The sequence below is a fragment of the Ambystoma mexicanum genome, chromosome 12 (genome assembly GCF_040938575.1).
Source record: "Ambystoma mexicanum isolate Mex_15411 chromosome 12, UKY_AmexF1_1, whole genome shotgun sequence".
In the NCBI taxonomy this organism is placed as follows: Eukaryota; Metazoa; Chordata; class Amphibia; order Caudata; family Ambystomatidae; genus Ambystoma; species Ambystoma mexicanum.
Window position 1 is genome coordinate 410,461,399 of NC_090936.1, and position 20,351 is coordinate 410,481,749.

A 20,351-nucleotide genomic window follows, 5' to 3' on the forward strand; every position below is an offset into this window, starting at 1 on the left:
GCACAAGGGAGTGCTTCAGAGGGGAGGGGAAGAATCCTGAGGCAAAGAAGTGGCAGCAAAAATCAGCGAGGGTGTCAATGTGGTCCTTGATGGTTTTAGAGGAACCGGGATGAACCTGTTTTGACGAGGCTTTCATAGATCGGACTTGTCTAGCGACCTTGTAAGGGGAGAAAAGAGAAAAGAACGAGAAGGATGGTGCGGGGTGGCTAAAGGAGGGTCAGCAAGCACAGATGGAGATTGGAGGTGAGGGGTGGGGCTGGAGAGGGTGGACAGGATGTCCTGGGCTTTTGAAATGAAGTGAGAAGCAAGGGTGGGAGGCAACAGGTGGGGTAGAGACTGCAGCAGGGTTGGCCAGCTCCTTGCAGATTTTAAAGAGTTCGGCCGAGTTGTTAGATGCCGCAGAGACACGAGCTTGAATGTGGACTCTCTTCTTAGTGAGGACAGAGAGTCGGTATTGCCTTTGTAGCAGGTGACGGGCCAGTTTGTCAGAGGATGAACACGAAGCCCTCCATTTGCTCTCAGCTGCCCTACACTTACGTTTAAGTGTAGCTAGGCCAGAGTCATACCAGGAATTGCACTCAGCTTTGGACTTCAAATGGATCCTCATGACAGAGGCAAGAGCATCAAGAGTATCAGGAATTGAAGAGTAGAACAGAGACAGGGCTGTGTCAGGATGTGAGACAGCCAGAGGTGGAGGGGGGGAGGGGAGAGAAAGGGGCAGCAAAAGCCTCAACTGACAAACGCTTCTTTGGCCGGATGTCCAAGAAGGTAGGTGGCAGTGTTGGCATAGGTTTGGCTTGGGGGGAAGAGAGGGAGAGATGAGAGGAGAGGTCAGAGGAGATCAAGACATCGAGTGTGTGCCCTGCAGAGTGAGTCGGGCCAGAGGGGAGGATGGACAGGGAGAGGGAGTCGCAGAGGTCACAGAAGAGTACAGAGGAGGAACAAGGAAAGTCTAAATGTATATTGAGGTCACCGAATAGGAGGAGTTGAGTGGTAGAGGGCAGGAGGGAGGAGGAGAGGTCCGCCCACTCACAGAGAAATATGGTGATTTGACCAGGAGGCCGGTAGATTGTAGCCACAGTAAGAGAATATCTAGGCAGAGAGAAAGCCTACAGACGAGGCATTCAAAAGAGGAGTAGGTCTGAGTGAGAATAATAGAGGCAGGAATCCACTCAGGAAGGATCAGGGCTACCCCCTCCCCACCGGACCGGGAGGATCTGGGTGCGGAGAGGTTCTTGTAGCCATCGGGGAGGAGAGTGTCAAAGCTCTTGAAAGAGCTGGCCGTGAACCATGTCTCAGTAAGACCAAGGACATCAAGGTCTAGATCTTCAAGGAGGTGGCAGATGTCAGAGTGTTTGACAGCAGAGCAAGAGTTGAGAGTGGCAATATGAAGAAGGTTGCTAGCCTTAAAGACCTTCAGGGGAGGGGTACAGATCAGAGGAACGCCCTGCAGAGGAGAAAGAGCCCTAGGAGGTGCAGAGGAGGTGGAGGAGGAGAGAGAGGGCAAGGTAGCCAAGGGGGGAGACCAGAGGGCAGCAGGAGATGAGAGGAAATTGATGAGGCGAGGGAAGCGCCTATCAAAGAGGAGGAGATTAGCCTGAGGGCCTTGGACCATGACAGTGCCATTTAGGTAGACATTAATGATGGCTTTGGAGGATTCGAAGGAAGCCATGAGCACTTCCCAGCGAGTGCCACCATTAATGGGAGAGGAGGAGATAGGACAGAGCAAAATAATGTTGCACAATAATGTTGCAAAAATATACGAGCAGCACAGATGGTGCAGGCACTATTCACTAGTTGAGAAGTTCAAACCATGAGGTGCCAATACATAATGGTCGAAACATGCTTTCCATCATTTCCAGGGTACTGCTGGTTCACCCTTTGTATCCAGGAAATAGTTTAGTGGCGGTATCCCTTGCATGACTGGTCGTAGTGTATTGGTTGTGACTAACAGTGAATAGGTTACACTGAAATTACTAGATTTGTGCTTCCTTTGCTGTGGAAGAAATTATTGATGAAACGCTAATGCAAGGTATCGTAACTGCACTCGAGGGAATCGTGAATAACAGTATCATAAAGCAATGGTGTATTGTTGGTGGCTTTCTTGGCAATATTATGGTTGTCCTTTTAAAATGTATTTTCCTTTTTTTTTAGTTTGGTGATTTTCTCAATGTGTTCAATATTTAGTTTTCACATTAGTATGGTATTGCTGGCATGGTCAATCACTCTTGCTATGCAATGTTGGTTGAGATAATCATTCTTTTTTTTTTAACTTTATTAATTGTTGGTGGTACACGTCACCTCCTCAACATGACATTCCATACAATTCAACATTTCGGTTCTCAGATATTGAAACACGATAACAACACATAGAGTCTACACAATCAATACATTTCTGGGTCCAGCCGGGCTACTTCCAGCAGACCCCGATTCACACAAGTACAAGTATACTCTGAACGGAGATCAGATATCTTTAGGTTTGCATGGCCTCGGTACTGACATTACATACTGTTCCTCGCATTCATTGACATAGACAGTTCTTTAAGAAAGTGATTTGCGTGTGGTGCGTATGTACTCTTCCATTGTTGTAATATACATTTTTTAGTCACTATGCATGCTACATTAAATAATCGTCTGATCACCTCCGAGGTCTTCCCAATATCTCCGAATAGGTATTTTTGGGGCGTTAGGTCTGCCGGGATTTGTGTAATGTCTAATATTATGGACGCTACTTCACCCCAGAACCTGTGAATGGGTGGGCAGCTCCAATACATATGGAATGAATCAGCATGTTCGCTCCCACATTTCTGACAGCTGGCAGAACCATCTTGTGTGAATTTAGCCACCTTCTAGGGTGTGTAGTGCAACTTGTTTAATACCTTAAATTGGATCTGGCGTAGGCCTGCATTAATGGACACCCTTTTGGTTAAATCACAGTATTTTTCCCATGCCTTGTCTGAAATGGTGGTTCCTAGATCAGCCTCCCACGAGATTTTGATCTTATTTGTCGTAGGCCCCGATACACTAACCCCCGCCTGGGTAGACAACGCAGCAAGGCATGGATGAGGGTGTGGTTCGTCAGGGAATAGAGGCTACCTGGCTTTAAAAGCCATCCGCATCCGATGATATTGTAGTATTTTCAGTTGATCCCTCCCCATTCCAACTTTAAATTCCTCTAATGTTATGAATTTTCCATTGGGGTAGATATCTTTAAGTTTGAATTCCCCCTCTGGGTCCCAATTTGTTCGGACATCTGGGTCATACAATAGTGCTATGCCGGGGAAGTTCCAGAAGGGTGCTTCAGAGTAATAAGGGGTTTCTAATTCAAGCCTACGGAAAAGTCTAGACCATGCATGCACTGTTGTGCTAACTGGATGGAATGGGCAATCATCCTTATGTTTCTTGTTAAAGATTATGGAGCGTAGGTCGGTTGGGCGTGCTGCGTGCTTTTCAATAGCAACGTGTGGAGAAGTGTTCAGTTCATCATACAAGTATCTGATAAACTGGGCTTGTGCCACCAGGTAGTAAAGCTCAAAGTCTGGGGCCGCTATACCCCCTTTGTTGGGCTCCACCATTTTTTCCCACTTCATTCTGGCTGCACCCCCTCCCCATACAAACTCCACCGCCAAGGATCGAAGGGCTGTGAAAAACTCTGCACCCGGCCACAGCGGTATGTTAGTAAATATATATGTAGTAGTTTCGGTAGGATTACCATTTTCAATATGGCCACTCGACCAATAAGTGAGATAGGGAGTTTTGTCCATAGGCGAAGTTTGGTGGATATACTACTCAACAGTTGTTCATGATTGTCAGCATAAAGGGAGGCTTTTTCACCAGACACGATGATTCCCAGATATCTTATTTTGGTGGGGGACCATTGCAGACCATATGTGTTGGTCGGGCATCGCGTGGCGGGGGTCAGGGGAAATATCTCAGATTTTGACCTGTTAGTTTTATAGCCCGAGTATTCGGCAAACTCTTGTATGGTCTTGATTGCAGGGCCCAGATGTACATCTGGTTCTCGGATATAAAGCAATGTATCATCCGCGTATAGGGATATTGATTGGGTTAGGCCGGCCATCATAATGCCCCTCTGCCCCTGGTGTTCCCTGATTGCTGCCACAACTGCTTCCATTGTGAGGGCGAATAGTATGGGGGAAAATGGGCATCCCTGTCGCGTACCCCTACCCAGCCCAAACCAGTCGGACATCATGCGATTAGTCAGCACCCTGGCTGCGGGGTCAGAGTATAACAGACCAACGCATCTCAGAAAGTATGGGCCTATACCAAATTTCTCAAGCACTTTAATTCAGTATCATGGTTGTACCTGTTTAAACGCTTTTTCAGCATCGAGTGATACAGCTACCGCCTGGGCTTCTGGTTTTACCTGGGCCATGATTCCAAACAGTCTCCTGAGATTGAGGGCCGTCGATCTGCTGGGGATAAAGCCACACTGATCTGGATGTACCAATGTGGGCAAATGTGGCAGGAGTCTCATGGCCAGGATCTTGGCAAAGATTTTAGCGTCACAGTTTATTAGGGACAAGGGTCGGTAGGAGGACATCTCTTTAGGTGGTCGTCTGGGTTTCAACAATACTGTCATTATGGCCTCTCGCATTGATGGTGGCAGGGTACCCAGTTCTATGGCTTCCTCCCACACTGCCAATAGCACCGGGGTCAGTTCCTCGTTTAGCTCCTTATACAACTCAGCTCCTAGCCCATCTGAGCCCGGTGCTTTGCCGCTGGCCAATGATTTGATCGCCTCAGCGACTTCCTCAGTGGTCAAAGGTTGGTCTAATGTGAGCCTGTATTCTATGGGAAGCGTCGGGAGAGTGATGTTGTCGAGGTACCTTTTCACGTCCCCGGCTGATGTCGAATCATGGTTAGAGTAAAGGTCTGAGTAAAACTGGGCGAATTCTCTATTTATCTCTTCTTCACTAGTGACCACTGTGCCGTCCCCTGTTAGTATGCTAGAGATCGGCGTGTGCTGCCTTTCGGCTTTTAGTAGGTTGGCTAAGGTACGCCCTGCTCTGTTACCCTCACCATATCTGCGCGCTCTACAAGGGGTTGACATATAAAGCAGTTCCTTGGCAGCTAGTTTATTGAATTCCAATAGGCCACAATTGATGTCTGAGAGGGTTTTGTTATCATGTGCATCCGTGTATCTCTCTTCCAGGTTTCCCAGGCATTTTCCCACCTCCTCCAACTCTACCCTAACCGCCTTCAACATGCCTGTGGACTTAGAAATCAGTATACTTCTCACCCATACCTTGAAGGCCTCCCAGAGGGTGTGTTGACTATCCACTGAACTCCTGTTGATTTCAAGGAAGTGTTCCACCTCTATATGTAATGCATCCGCTACTGCTGGGTCCTTGAGGATATCCAGTGGCATCCTCCATCTCCTAGTTGGGGGTTTTATATTTCCCAGTGTCATTTCCATTGTAACAAGGGAGTGGTCTGAAAGGGTGCGGGGGAGTATCTCACAGTTAACTATCTGATGCATGAGACTCGTGGAGGCCAACCAGTAATCTAACTGCCGACTTGGAGGGAGCTCGATGTTTTGTATTGGAACGGTCCAGTGTGATATCCAGGATTGTGTTAAAATCCCCCCCCCCACAGGATCTGTTCAGACCCTGTATATCCTATTTCATGTACCACGTCTATATAGAGCTCAGGGTCGTCTAAGTTCGGGCCATAGGTATTTACCAACACCACCTCCCTCCCTGCCACGCTACCCCATACTATGACGTAGCGTCCATGAGTGTCCACTTTGCTCTTACCAAATCGGAAGCCAACAGAGGGGTGTATAAGGGTGAGAACACCTCTCACCTGTGTGGAGTAGTCTGTATAGTATCTATTTTGCCCCCAGTTCTTCAAGAAGTCTATGTTTACTTTTCGGAGTGCATGGGTTTCTTGCAGCATGATCACCTACGGATGATGCCTAGTGAGGTAGGCTCCCACCTTTCTTGACTTAGATCGATTGTTCAATCCTCGGACATTCCACGTAAGGAGCTTTAACTTCATTCCCTTATCCCTCGCTCCGGTGTATACCATGACTGTGCGGTAATATTGTTTTCCTTGTTCCGGTTATTGTTCGGGAGAATGTCATGTGCAGCGACGCGACCACCAAATTTAACTTGTAGAGCCCTTTGAACTGGGTTCCCGAAGCACCTCCCCCATCTGGAATCCCATATAACTCAGCAAAATAAAGTTTCACATAACAAATTGACCCCCCTCCCACATCATCTCCCCCAACATGACGATTTTGCCCAATAACACTCGGAGCCTTCCCGATGGGCATTCCCCCAAAAACTTTGGAACTTTCCTGAGGGTAGCCTGCTGTAGCCATCCGGCCACCATTCCGGGGGCTCACGGCTCGAAGCTACATTAAATCTGTGTCCAGGCCGCTCTTTGCAATTGTTCTTGGATTCCTGTGGCGAGGATTAGATAGTGTAGTCCCTTCAGTCTGCTGCGTCAAGTCTCTTTGCTCCCGGCTGGATTCTGGTATTTTGATCATTTGCCCTGTCTCTGGGAGGCAAGGGGATGGAAGCCTCCACATGGCTTCTGTGGGGTTTTCAAAAAATGGGCTCTACCTCCATGTTGGATTCTGATCTTCGCAGGAAAGATCAGGGCATAGGGTACATTGCGCATCAGCAGTTGTCTTTTCACCGGTTCATAGGATTGACGTTGTGCCTGCACCCCAGCAGAGAAATCCGGGTATATATGGATTCTGTTGTGTTCAAAGTGTAACGTGCCTTTCTCTCTGGAGAGTCTGAGGACAGCATCCCTGTCTCTATTGTTAAGGATACGTGCTATTATGGTGCGAGGCGGTGCCCCAGGTTTCGGCGGTGGTGCCAGAGTGCGGTGGGCCCTCTCCACGAGAAAATGTTCCGAGAAAGATTCAGCCCCCAGGATATCTTTCAAACGGTGTTCCACCTGTCGCTCCATGTCACCCTTACCAAAGGTCTCTGCAACTCCAACAATCTAGATGTTATTTCTACGAGATCTCAACTCTAAACTCTCACATTTACTTTGAGTTTTACGAAGTTCTGTTTGGAGTTAGGCTATGTCGCGGCCATGTTGCTAAATTGTGTCTTCGTTTGCGCTGATTCTATTCTCCGTTTCAGTAATACGTGAGCTCTGTCTCCACTCTGGCCTTCAGGGATCCGATCGTTGCCACTATGTCATCCAATTTGACATTGACTGCCATAAACCCGTTCTGGACTAGTGTTGCCAGGCGCTCTAAGGGGTCTTCACCCTGCCTGTCTGGTGGTAGTTGCGACCCATCGGGCGCCCTGCATGGTTGGGAGCTGGCGAAGGAGTCCATTGGGCCGGTCTTTTACCCTCCTGCACCCTTCCTCCCGGTGCGGCCCATGTAGGTTAGTGTATGCCCTTAGACTGGGCTGTGTTCTCCCACGTATCATGCCGCCGATAGGAACTGAATAATACGAAGGCTCTGTATCTTCCTCACTAACTGCTCGGACCGGGTAACTATTCTCTTTCTCTTGTTCCTACTATCCGAACGGAAATTGCCACCAGGCGGACTCCCCCCGACTGATCAGGATGTCCAATGCACTATATTTCTTAGAGAGGCGTCTCACTGGCCCACTCCATGGGGAGTGGACGGGGCTTTGGTCCAGGCCTGATGTTACTGTGCCCTCTAAGGGTATCAGTGGCTTCTCTGTATCACCGCAGGGGTCATTGTGGACCAAGCGTCAGTGTTTCACCTCTTGCCGGGGGGTGCAGCCCTCAGCGTCCCACTTTCAGTGCCTGCGTGGCCCTGCACTAGTCACTCAGGGCTGAAAGGGGCCCATAGGGGTCCCTCGTGCTATGGAAACAAGGCAATAACCATACACGAAAAGATGCGCCAGACACGAGGTTCAAATTCCCAATGCTAGGGTTTATTGCAAGCAAAAATTGTATCAATTGGCCAATTCTGATCTCACGCCCCGAGACGTGAGTTTCCTAGACCTCGAGGGACGCAAGAAAGCAAATTACGTACATCAGTTACATATATACAAAATGCATATCCTACAATCAGCAATGTCATGTTTAACACCCCTCTTTATTAAGTTCCTTTGAACTCGGGATGACGATGGACATATCCGATGAGCATGACGATTATGACACTTTCGATGTCTTATTCTAGTAACAATGTGCAATTAGAAAGTGCAGAGGCATCTTTTAGTTTTTGAACAAAACACGGTGGTTCTGTTCTTGGAAGCAAGCTGCACACGGGGGAAGAGCCACATTCCAAGCTTTGCTATCTATGGGGTACTATTCGTGTCCTGGGAGCCGACACGCTCTAAAGGGTTTTGCGAAGGGGGGGCCATAGGAAGAGCATAATTCAAGCCTTTAGCTGTTTTATTCTAACATATTCTACCATCGTACGAGACTGGCTGGCAGCTGTGAAGTGATTAAATGCCCTGCAGCTCTCTCCCAAGGCTACAGAGAGGGAGCGTGGGCATTCCTTTCTGAGCTACTCATGAGGAGTTTCAACAAACTCTTCAGTCCCGCGACCTTGTCCTTTCATATTCAGACAACGTTAACAGTTTGAGCAGAGTAAGCAGAATTCGCAAGCTGCAAAGCAGTTTTAGACAGAAAGCAATGAGCAGTGGTTAACAAGCAAAATGGCGATTCTTGCTATGTTTAAAATAGCCGCTCGTTGGTCAAGCATAGCAGTCTATATTTCTATACTTTTGGTGCATAAGACGGTTGGCCTACGGCCATCAAGTTACGTCTGTCATTCAAATGAAGGGTATTAATTTTTTCAGATTGACAAACCCTCCCTTTGGCCGTATGCCAAAAGTCTTATTCATTCATTGGATCCTCCTCCGATGAGGATAAGTCTGGGGTATCTATGTCTGAACCATCTTCATCATTAATGTCTATAGCCATTAATTATTTTACTGTTTTTGTTTCATCAGTGTCTCTGTTATTTTGGCCATGCGTTTGTTTTCCTCTCGACATCATGTGCATACATCCCTTAGTACATCCATCAGTTATTTCAGTGCAAACTATTGGTAAGATTGTATGCAACAGCAACACGTTATGAATATCCCAAGTACCATCATTAGTATCAAAATTAACTTCCATCCCCAAGACCGCAATAATCCCCAAAACCAGGATCCTATCCCCCAACCCACTTCTTCAGTAGAGAGTGTGGAACTTATGACATGTAATTTCCGGATCGCTTTAAATATCGTACGGGAGTAATCATCTATATACACACAGCATGCAGTTTTTACGAGTTTACAGGGTCCCCTACGTACACGGGTTCTATTTCGTGTTTTAAAACCACTGTGTTCAGGCAGTTGCTAAACGTTCCTACTTTATAGGAACCCTTTTTCTGTAAACATAGGGGAGCAGTTTTGGGGCTGTGATCCACTGTATAGGCAGGGGGCACAGCATCTTTATTCCATTCATCCCTCATTCGAAATTTCATTACTTATGTTTTTTCTGCTGGCGGGGTTGGTCTATTTTACCTATGTAATCTATCTAGTCTTGTTATCTTTCGTGTATTCTTCCTCATGGGTTCTAGTGAAAACACGCAAGCTTTTTGGAATATGGAACAACCCACAGGTCTCATGATCACTTCTTCAAATTCATTCATATTGGTCTCATCTAGCTGACCCGTACTACTCTTGTTCCATTTCCCAAAGAACATTGCACTCAATGTTACTTCACATGAATAAATCAATGGTAACGGTTGTACATACCAGCCTATCCCTTTCCCACCGTGCTGTGGTAAATGGGCGCAAACCCAGCAATCTTTTTTCTTTAAAACTGCATGGGTCATGTTCATGATGAGCAACAATGTATTGTTGCCGTATCCTTCTCTATGTCTTTCTTCCATTGGGGGCAAAGTACCAGTGATTACATGAACCGGGCTTTCAGTAGCTGCTTTTGGCAAAAGTGTTTCTAATGGGTGCACGTACTCCAGGAACCATAGTGTAATAGCTGTTATTGTTGGTACTACCATACTTAAGAAACACAGCACTAATGTCCAAATCAGTACCTTATTCCTTTTACCATGCTTTTTCCCTAAATCTACAGTCTCTAAATCTATCATCTTTTCAGCAGGGGTGCAGGAGGAGGCTGAAACCGGTCTTGACTTGTTGTTCATCGTCCTTCTTCTTGCTGGCAAAGTTCGTCGCAAATGTCTCTCGTTCTCGATGCCAGAAAAGTTCAACGAAAAACGTCACAGTTCAATTCTGCCAGCCCTTTCACAGCCTCGATCACTTATCCACTCCGAGCAAGATTAGTTGTTCTTGCTCCCACTGCTCAGATGATTTCTGAACAGTTCTTTATTGATAGAGTACTATGTGCATCCAGCTTGTCCCGCTCTGGCTTAGGACACGTACTTTTATAAGTGCACCGAGGAGCTGTGAGTCTTGAATTGTCCGACTTGCACAATTTTCACACTTCTCTCCTCTACGCCCCTGGCTCCTACTCCGTCCGTGAGCGGAACCAAAGGCAAAAGAAAAGCACCAAAGATCTGTGGATCACTTTGCCTGTCGAGGCCGCAAATTATACCGATTCACTCCTGGTATTGTATGATCCGTGAATAGTGCCGCTGCACTTCCAGTATCAGGCTCAGTGTCAGTCTGTGGCACAATGATGGGTAGCGATGAGCGCCGTGGCAATGATGTAGTTTCTTTCTCTGGCTTTGGTGCTTTTGTAGAAACTGGTGGGCACCAAAGGGGTACACGCGTTGTTTCTGCTCGTGTTTGCAATGCAGGGTTTGTGTCGCTCGGCAGTGATGTTGTTTCTGCTGAGCAACATTGGGACACTTTTTGCCCTCTCCCCATACTGGCAGCCTCCTCAGGCTCTGTTTCGAGTTTCACTTCTCGCTTGCGCTTTGTTTCAACTTTCACTTCTCGCTCAGGCTGATGCTGTGGCAATGGACTGGCAACAGTTTCTTTAGTTTCCGAGACCGTTTCCTTTCTCTGGTCATCGGAAGTTGTCAGCAGTCCTGGGAATCTTTTTGCATGTGTTGCATGGATCCATGCCTTCCGTCCGTCTACTCAGATGGCCGTTTGCGTCGCCAAAAGTACTTGGTAGGGGCCGCGCCACCTGGGTGCTAATGCTGTCTTCCATTCAAAGTTCTTTATTAAGACCCAACTTCCAGGCTCCAGCGAGTGCCCTGGTCCGGTATATCGCACTGGTAACGCCTCCTGCACCTGCTGATGAATCAAACGCAACTTCTGTATTAAAAGTCCACAGTACGTGCTTAACATAGGATGCTCGACCTCACATAATCTTTTGGGCTGCAGTGCGCACCATACATTTGCTGGTCTCCCCATTATAATCTCATAGGGGGAGAGCCCAGTCTTAGCCTGCAAAGACGTGCGCATGCACAACAGCACTAGGGGTAATGCATCCACCCAACTCAACTTGCTCCCAGCGCAGATATTTGCTTTCTTTGACTACAATATTCCGTTATGTCTCTCCACAAGCCCGGCAGAACTGGGATGCCTGAAACTGTGGAATCTCTTCTCTATCTGCAGACCTGCACAGATCTGTAGCACTACTGCGCCCACAAAGTGGGGGCCGTTGTCTGAACACAGGACATGGGGCAACACAAACCGGGAGAAATACTCCTTTAACATTACTTTTGCCGTTGACATGGCAGTACAGTCTTTCAAAGGATATGCCTCCACCCACTTGCTGAATGCACAAATCACCACTAACACATATTTGTAGTTCGGGCACCTTTCCATTTCTATGAAATCAAAATGGACCACCTCAAATGGCATAGAGGGTGGGCCGAAACTACCTGCTGGAGTCACGGTTCCCTTCCCTACATTGTGTTGCAGGCACGTAATACAATTCTGCACTAGTCTTTCTGCATTCTTTTTTATGTGCTCATTTTTCCATACTGTGGATAAATGCTGTACCATCTTCTTCGCGCAAATGTGGGTAGGGCTATGTGCCATTATAACCATTGCAGTCACGTAACAATTTGGCAACATCCAGTTCTTTGTTTCCTTGTCCACCCAACATCCTTCCAAATCTAACTCAGCAGAGCCCTCAGCCCACCCCTGAATCTCTTCGGTCGTGGCCTCAGCCTGCATTTCTTTGACTGTGGCAACTCCATTCTCTATCATACAAGGTACTTCCTCAGTCTGTACTGTCATCATTTTATTTCCCAAATCTGTGCCTTCACAACGTGACTTCCAATGCGCTCGCAGGGCCTTATGATCGTACCCGCTCACACCACACCATTAGGGGCCACCTTCGTATCCCACTCCACGTCGGGAACCATCAACGCCTCGGGCTTAGTTGCAGTGGTGGGGGGGAATCCCACCTACCCCGCCCCACTTACTTGTCCTGCGGGGCCGGAGTGCGCCTCTGTGTTTCTCCACGCCGTTCCTGGGTGTCCTCGTAAGAGCGCCCCCGCGGGGGAGCAGGGCCCGGCCCCATGGGAGCCAACGCAGCCTCCTGCGTTACACGCCAGCTAGAGCTATGCCCCGCTCCGCCGGCGGCCCGCACAGATGTCCGCACCAGCCCCCTCACAGCATGCCCCGGCTCGGCTCCTCGTGTGCTCTAACAGCGGTGATATCTCTGTGCACCAGCCTGAGGATTCCGGATCACTGTCTCTTCCAGCGGCTCCGCAACACAGCGTATTCTGCTGTGCCCCCCCCCCATCGTGGCCGGTCCTTCCCCATGCCGCCTCCGGCCTCCAGTAGATATCCTGCGGAGCCACAGGGCGGCAACGCCGCTTTCGCACAGCTGCCTCGCCTTCCGGGTGAGATAGCATGGCAGTCCAGGCACGGATTCGCCCGATTTCTTCAGGGCATGTGTATGAGACCCTCCGACACAGGAATCTTCGTTTCTACTGTGTGTAGAGCGGCTTTGGAAGGATATTTAGGACAGGATTTTTGGTATGAGCCGGAGCTCTACTTTCAGGCGGCCATACTTGATGCGCGCAACAGCACCCCCCAGATAATCATTCTTTATTGTACACTATTGCACACTTCCGCAAATTGATTTGGCATTCATTTACCATTTGTTTGCTATAGCACTTGTTTTGACACCTTTAAAATAGATGGTTTGTGCAGGAAGGTTCACGTGATTTCTTGGCAACCTTGATATTTTTTTTTCCAGTTGGAGTTGGTTAAACCCTTTCACTGTTACACAGAGTGCTCACGGTTTTGCATCTGTATCATGGATCGCGTTGTTTGAATGTATAACGCATCCTGTTGCCAAGGGAATCAAAATGGAGGAACGCAATATTGATGCATTAGGGTCCTTTATTCTAGCTTTAAGACGCTGCGTCGCTGTGATTCTCTATGCGCGGTCGGGATGCAGGGATTGAAAGATGCACCGTCTCGCTCTGTTTATAACGCAGCGTTGGCTCGCGCAATTATTAAAGGTATAGCTGCGTGCTGCTCGATTCATTTTATAGCCCAATATAATGTTTCCTGGTGACTCATGAGGGAATGTTAATTGATTGCGCTCTTGACTTACTTCAATTCCGGTGCTGGTAGATGCCTTGACTGCATGCTTCACCGCACCGCAGTGCACAACTGTCACCCGACCACAAGTCCAATGGTCCATTGCACAGTCACCTTACTTTCTTGTTACAATTTAGACTTCCTTGCTGCAATTCACCTCCGTCTGTATACACGGCTCGTATGTTATCTCTGCTTGTGTCCACTGTAGTATTCTCCTTTGAGAATGGCTGGAACTGCAGGGTTTAGGTTTAAGCCGCCTCTCGTTAGGTTGTCAATATTTGCTTGGTGAACGGCTACTCTGTGGGCTGCCATTTAAAGAAATACCATCCTCGTCGCCACTGAAAAGATTGCTACGCACATATTGTGTAGTTGAGATGTTTATTATGATGATCACAGATTAAACCCACCTGCTCTTCAACAACACTAACATAACTGAACTTAGCTGTGCATCTTTCCCTTAGCATTCTGCATTCTCTGTTCCACACTCCACGTAAGGAATGGTGGTGAAGTGTAGACAAGGAACATAGAATGCTACAAGCTTCCCATCTGATCACTTTTGGAGTACTGTACAAGGGGGGGTGGAATCTCTGGTGATCACAACAGCAGCTTACTATATCTAGAAGTATGTAATTAATATTTTAGATGGAAAAATTACCAACTGAATTATTTGTGACTATCACCTTGAGAATTAATTCAACTTATTGAGTTGGTCAATGATAGATTGTACTTATTTATGATGTTTTATTGTAAGTGATGTTCATTTTAATTGTTTATTCATTTATTGATAGCACCCAGTTCTGCAAGTATCACAGCGCTAATTGTATGTGATTTACTGAGGAAATACTGTGTCTGTTTCTTTTTTCTTTTACTAAAACAGAGCTGAAAGTATTGTTGTAAGACATATTGCACTTAATAAACACTTTAAAAAAACATTACATTCCCCTGTTTACCCCCTCCCACACCCTCACTCGTTTAACCCCAGCCTCCAGTGTATCCTCCCAATGTCCAAACCAAGAACATAACCTTTGGTGACCCAATTAGGTCCAAAGTAGAACTCGCTCTGGGGGGGCGCATACAGAAGCCCGCCCGGTGAACCATTCAGATCATACAATTTCAAATAGGAATCTAAGGAACCAGTGCTCACCGTTGTAGTCTCTCAGGACTGGGTACTTGTGAAGATAATTATCGACATTGTGTTCACCCTTCACAGTGTCGACAAACTGAGAAGCTTCTTCAGCAGATGTGGAAAAGTGTGCTTAGTCCCCCCCCATATTGTTTTCAGCTTCTCTGGGAACAACATCTGGTACTTCGCATTCGTGGCACGCAATCTTCGTTTCACATCGAGGAATGTCTGCCTGGCCCTCAACTGCCATACTGAAGTCGGGATATATCACATTACCAGCTCTCAGCTTCCTCTTTCCTCTTACTGCTTTGAGTATCAAGTCTCTATCTCTATAATTCAACACCTTGGCAATGGCAGTGTGGGGAGGGCACCCAGGAACAGACCTAGGGCCGGGCGTACGATGCACCCTTTCTATTAGGAAATGGTCCGAAAAGACTGGAAGGCCAAGCATGGCGATATAATGCTTCTCAAGGAACAGCTCCAGCTGGTCCTCTGCAGCTGCCTCCAGAAAGGCCCACAATGTGTATTCTGCTGCAGCACACCCTGGACTCGAGATCATTGTTCTTCTCTTGCACTGCATTCATGTCCACTTGCCAGGTGCTGCACCTACCCTCCAGCATATGCACTGCATCCTCAGTTAGGCCAATTTGGGTCTCCGCTACACCCATGCGCCCACACAGATGCTCCATCTTGTGTTGCTAGCTTTCATGCCTGCTAGCCAGGGTACCCATGTTCTGATCTAGCGTGCCCAGGGTGCACCTCATTTCTATCATGATGCACCTCCATTGTACAGTATACAGATCTACTGTGGACTTGGGCAGAGCTGGGGCTCCAGAGGTCACCTCTGGGGCTCCAGCGTCCTTCATCTGGCTGCATCTATAAAACTCGTCGAGACGGCTCTGCTTCTTCGAGCTTGACCCTGGCATTTTGCCTGCAGGGAGAGATGGGCAAATGCAGACCCCCGGAATACACAACCGCTCAGTAGAATATTACTTGATGAACGCCGACTCAGCCACCCTTTCACTTCATACTGGCAGTGTTGTGCGATGTATTAGGCAGCACAAGGGGGCCAGCGATCACCCTCACAGCTTACAGTTAATGGCATTTCTGCAGCCAGAAGGCCGTCAGTGGGTGTTCCAAGTCTCAGGCACAGATGCTCTTATCAGGGCGTGTGGCGCACCTATGAGTGCCTCAGCAGGAATGATGCTGCAGCACCCTCCCCTCCCCCACCGAGGCCCAATCTCTGCAGCCCAGGGTGCTATGAAGCGGCACAGCACTCCACCAGCCATCTGGAAGCAGAAGGTTGTCTCTGTACTTTCAGTGTGGGTGTGTCACTAGCCAGACTCCGGAGGCAGCAGGGGACACCCGCCAATGACAGGGGCAGCGCCAACCACGGCACAATAAAGGAATCACAGAAGCCCCTCGGTCATAGCACCGCAAGGGTAACATTGGCCGTCCACCTCCAAAATGCAACCCCAAGCCCGAACGGCTTACCGGCGTGTCTCAGGAACCCCGCTAGCATCAGGTACCAAACCGCTGTCACGATGCCTGCTCCCGGGGAGCCGGCTCAGGCCCTGCGTCCCCGAAAGCGGACATCAAGTCCCCGGGGAAGGTCCCAGCAACCCCTTATAGGGGCCCTTTGGACAGCGTCCTGGTGCCTATGGCACCAGGCTCATAGAAAACATCAGTCCTGGCGCCATAGGCGCCAGGCTCATTATGAAAGTGTTTGGGTGCACTTACCTGATGCAGACCCTGCTGCAGAACCCCGGCCTCCTTGAGGCCTGAAAGGAACTACTTTACCTGTGGGACGGGGAAGGATACATACCTGATTGGAGGAAGGACACATTCTAGGAACTTCTTCCAAGGCTATTTAAACCACACCCAATCAGCCACACGTGCTTCGCGTTGTTCTGCATCTAGCAGCTGGACGCTCACTGTGTCTGCTCCTGCATCCTGACTTCTGCCACGCCTGCCAGCATCCTGAACCTGCAAAGGAAGGGAACAAGAGAACAGAAGAAGGAAAAGGCCTTACCTGCTAAATCTGCATCCCGGAGACATTTCGCCGACGATCCTGAAAAGGAAGACATTTATTTTTAAAAGCACATCGCATCGATCTCTGCAGCGCCTCATTCTACTCACCTTACAGGGCGCTTCCATGTTCTGCAGCGACCATCCGGATCCGCAGTCGCGCCCTAGCGCCTAAGAGAAAAAGACAATAACGAAGGTGAGAGAAAGAAGGGAAAAGGGAAGCTAAATCTCCATGTTAAGACTTACCTGCTGGGTCATTCCCTTTTCATTTCGGGTCCGCGCCACATCCAGGCATTTTCGGACCCCGGCCCCTAAGGGGAAAAAGACATCAGCGTTAATGAGCGAATGAAAAGACATTACCAAGACGCTCATTAAATACTTACCTGATTTCCACAAGGATTTCACCTCTCATCTCGGGTCGGTGCCTGTTCCCCGGCATTCCGTACCCCGGCCCCTATGGGGAAAAAGACACTAGCATTAGAACATTAATGCATGGACACAAGGGGAACCACTTATCAAAAACTTACCTGGAAGCCAAGCAAGTTTGGTTCTCACCAATCCGAAAATCCAGTGAAGTAACTGGATACCAACGCACCCCCGCATCAGAAACCACCAATCCGAAAATCCAGTGAAGTAACTGGATACCAACGCGCCCCTGCATCAGAAGCAGGATGGAGAGCTCGTCCTTCCAGACCCTAAGGTGAGACGCTACGGGGAAGCACAGAAGGGTTTTGAGGAGGGTGAGAGGGGTAAGTGGGAGGCCGATTGCATTACCCCGCAGACAGTTAACCCCCTATTTTCACCTACAGAAGGATACTTCTGCGAGTCAGACAAGCCAGATTTGGGGCCCGGTCCAGTCCGTCTTCCGACCCCTGCGCATCACCTTAGACGAGGTCACAACAGCGCGAACCAGGCCAGCGCCTCCGTGGGAGTCAGGTGAGCGTTACAACCGCCCCGGTCGCAACTGTAGCAGAAAATCTTCCAGGGGGGAAACAGGGTGTTCCGATGCCCCTGTCACTTTGATGGCAGAGGACTTGTTTTGCCCGGGTGCAGCGCGGCACTATAGCGCCCCCTTGCATTGGTGTCTAAGAGATTCACTTGCGGTTGACAATTCCCCATTGGCAGGCTAGGAATGCTCAGTACATTGACAAAGTGATATACATATTATGTGAGGGGTCAGAAATGTGAGGCAGACAACTTTGTAAAGGGTTTTCAACATTCTCCATTTTATTAAATAAAAAGGTTTGCTAAATGCCTTATTACCCTTACCCTAACGAAGATTTCCTTGCCTAAAACAAATAAACTAAAGGAAACATTCTAACAAAGAATATCTGTCCCTCACACACATGCATACAATAAATCAAAAATGTAATATAGCACAGTTCAAAAGCAACAAAATAAATATAACAATTGGATTTGTAATATGACAACAGTCTCTTCTTATAATCTGGGTGAATTCCCCTTCCCCAGATTTCTGCAGGATTCTGTTCCACCTGGTTTGCCACAAAGTTCCAACACAGTTCTTTGAAACTCCAAATTGACAACAGAATGTTCCAACACTCCATTGATTCAACAAAGAAAATTGAAGTTTCTTTCTCTCTTCTTCACATAAAGAACCTTTTCCCAGTACGTCAAAAGCAACAATAATTGTTTTTGTCAGGATGATTTGCCGCAATTAAGTATTTTGGAAGAAATGCAATTCTTCCACTGGGTAATACAGTTCTTCCTTCAGCACCACAATAACAAATTGTCTTTGTCAACACCACTTCAACAACTTCTACCTGATTAACTCCCATGCCAGGCCTACTGCCTCAACGGTTTGCCATTCGGTTATACTCCAATGCCCGAAGAGCGTTTCGCAAATAGTCAGTGCTTCTGTGTTTAGAATCAACTTATTCAGCAGCTTCACAAAATTCTGTATTATGTGGCATTAAAGTTTTAGCAATACTTCAGGGTAAACAAGATTCACATTAGTGCCTCTGTAAGTTATACTCCTCTCCTTCTGAATAACCTTTTCCAGAAGGGCAGCCTTCTTGCCACTCGTTTCCCCACTGCATAAGTAACAAAACACTGATAAGCATAAAGTCTTTGTTAATTTATCTATTGTGATAATAGTTTTAGAAACCTAAACCCTTACACAATTTGAGTACATCAATACAATAACAAAACACATATACATATAAGTGCAATCAGAGTACATAAAACATAACAATTGTATCAAAAACTCTAATTCTACAACATACTAACCCCATATTTAATTCATGACTTCATTCTGCAGTCACTACAATCACTCCTTTTCTTGCTGATTAGTTAATTCTAAAGCCGACAGGAATTGATACAAGCCTTTACGCCAGTCCCAGGTTTTCACATTTTGTAGATGTATCCACATATCTTCTGCTGACAAGGTTCCAAATATTATCTAACAATGTCTAAAACAACTTTCTCTTTTTCCTTTCAACAGCGAGCATGACGGTAACAGGTGTTTTCATGATTCAACACCCTTGTTGCAGCATCTACAAATATTATTTGTAGCCCACTCTTTGCTCCATCTGAAGGCATTTTCTTTTGTTGTTAGGAGATTTAATCTATAGCGCAACAGCAAATCGCCAAACCTATTAGAAGGAAAATTACATAGGTAAGGGGCACATACATTAACTCTTTTATGTACTTTATTCAAGTTATTGGTGTACTTATATTTTACCAGGCTATCTACTGCTACGTACCAGTCTGATATCCATAATTGTGTCTTATATACATACAGGTTCTCTACATCCTTTTCGTAATCTAGGCCATATTTAGTAATCTATAATTTACAGTTTACGAGATGCCAATCCACAATATGCTGATCCACCATTTTTAGATCTTCATAAATTATATTACGTGGAGGATATTTAGCTTGTTGTGAAGCAAGATTCTTTTCCGTAAAATCTGAGTATTCAGTGATATGAGGCCGAGCTCAAATCTTATTGCCATCATTGGCGTTGAAGCTGTAAAGAAAGCACAATTTTCCACATTTGTCCTTCCATAGTTATGAAATCAACCTCCTCTAATAGATGGCATCGCTCTATTCCATATATAAGAGCAGGCACTACCTTTGCCTCATAGAATTTTCACGCTGGTAGGAATGAGATTTTTCCAAATTTTCAATGGAAGGCTTTCATCTGGACTGCTAAAATTCTTGGCTTTGTCTTTTAAAAGGTTCACTAGGTTATTTTTATTAGGTTGAGCTATAATAAAAAAAAAAGCCTAGATATCGAAACTCTGAAACTATCTACATTTTACGGTTATCAACCCACCAAGCATGGTTTTTCCTGCCCCCTTTGAAAAGGACATGATCTTCGTTTTTGCTTACATTAATTGTTGGGTTATTTTCTTAACTAAAGAATTCAAAAGCGGTCAGAAGTCTTTGCAGACCAATCTTAGTTCTATCTAGTAGAACAATATAATCCGTGTAGAAAATCCATGACATTTTCACATTGTTGACAACTGAAGGGATAAATGTTACTTCTTCGATACATTTTCCAAGGTCTGCCAAATATATGTTGAATAATACTGGTGCCAATATTCATCCCCGTCGAAGGCCCCGCTTTGTAGATATATTTTGCATGTAGTATCCTTCCTGATTTAATCAGACACTTATGGTGGTATCAGGGTGTAGGTATATCATGATCTTTAGTAGACCGACTGGCAGACCCCATTCCATAGCCGATTTCTATTTACACAGTCAAAGGCCAGTGACA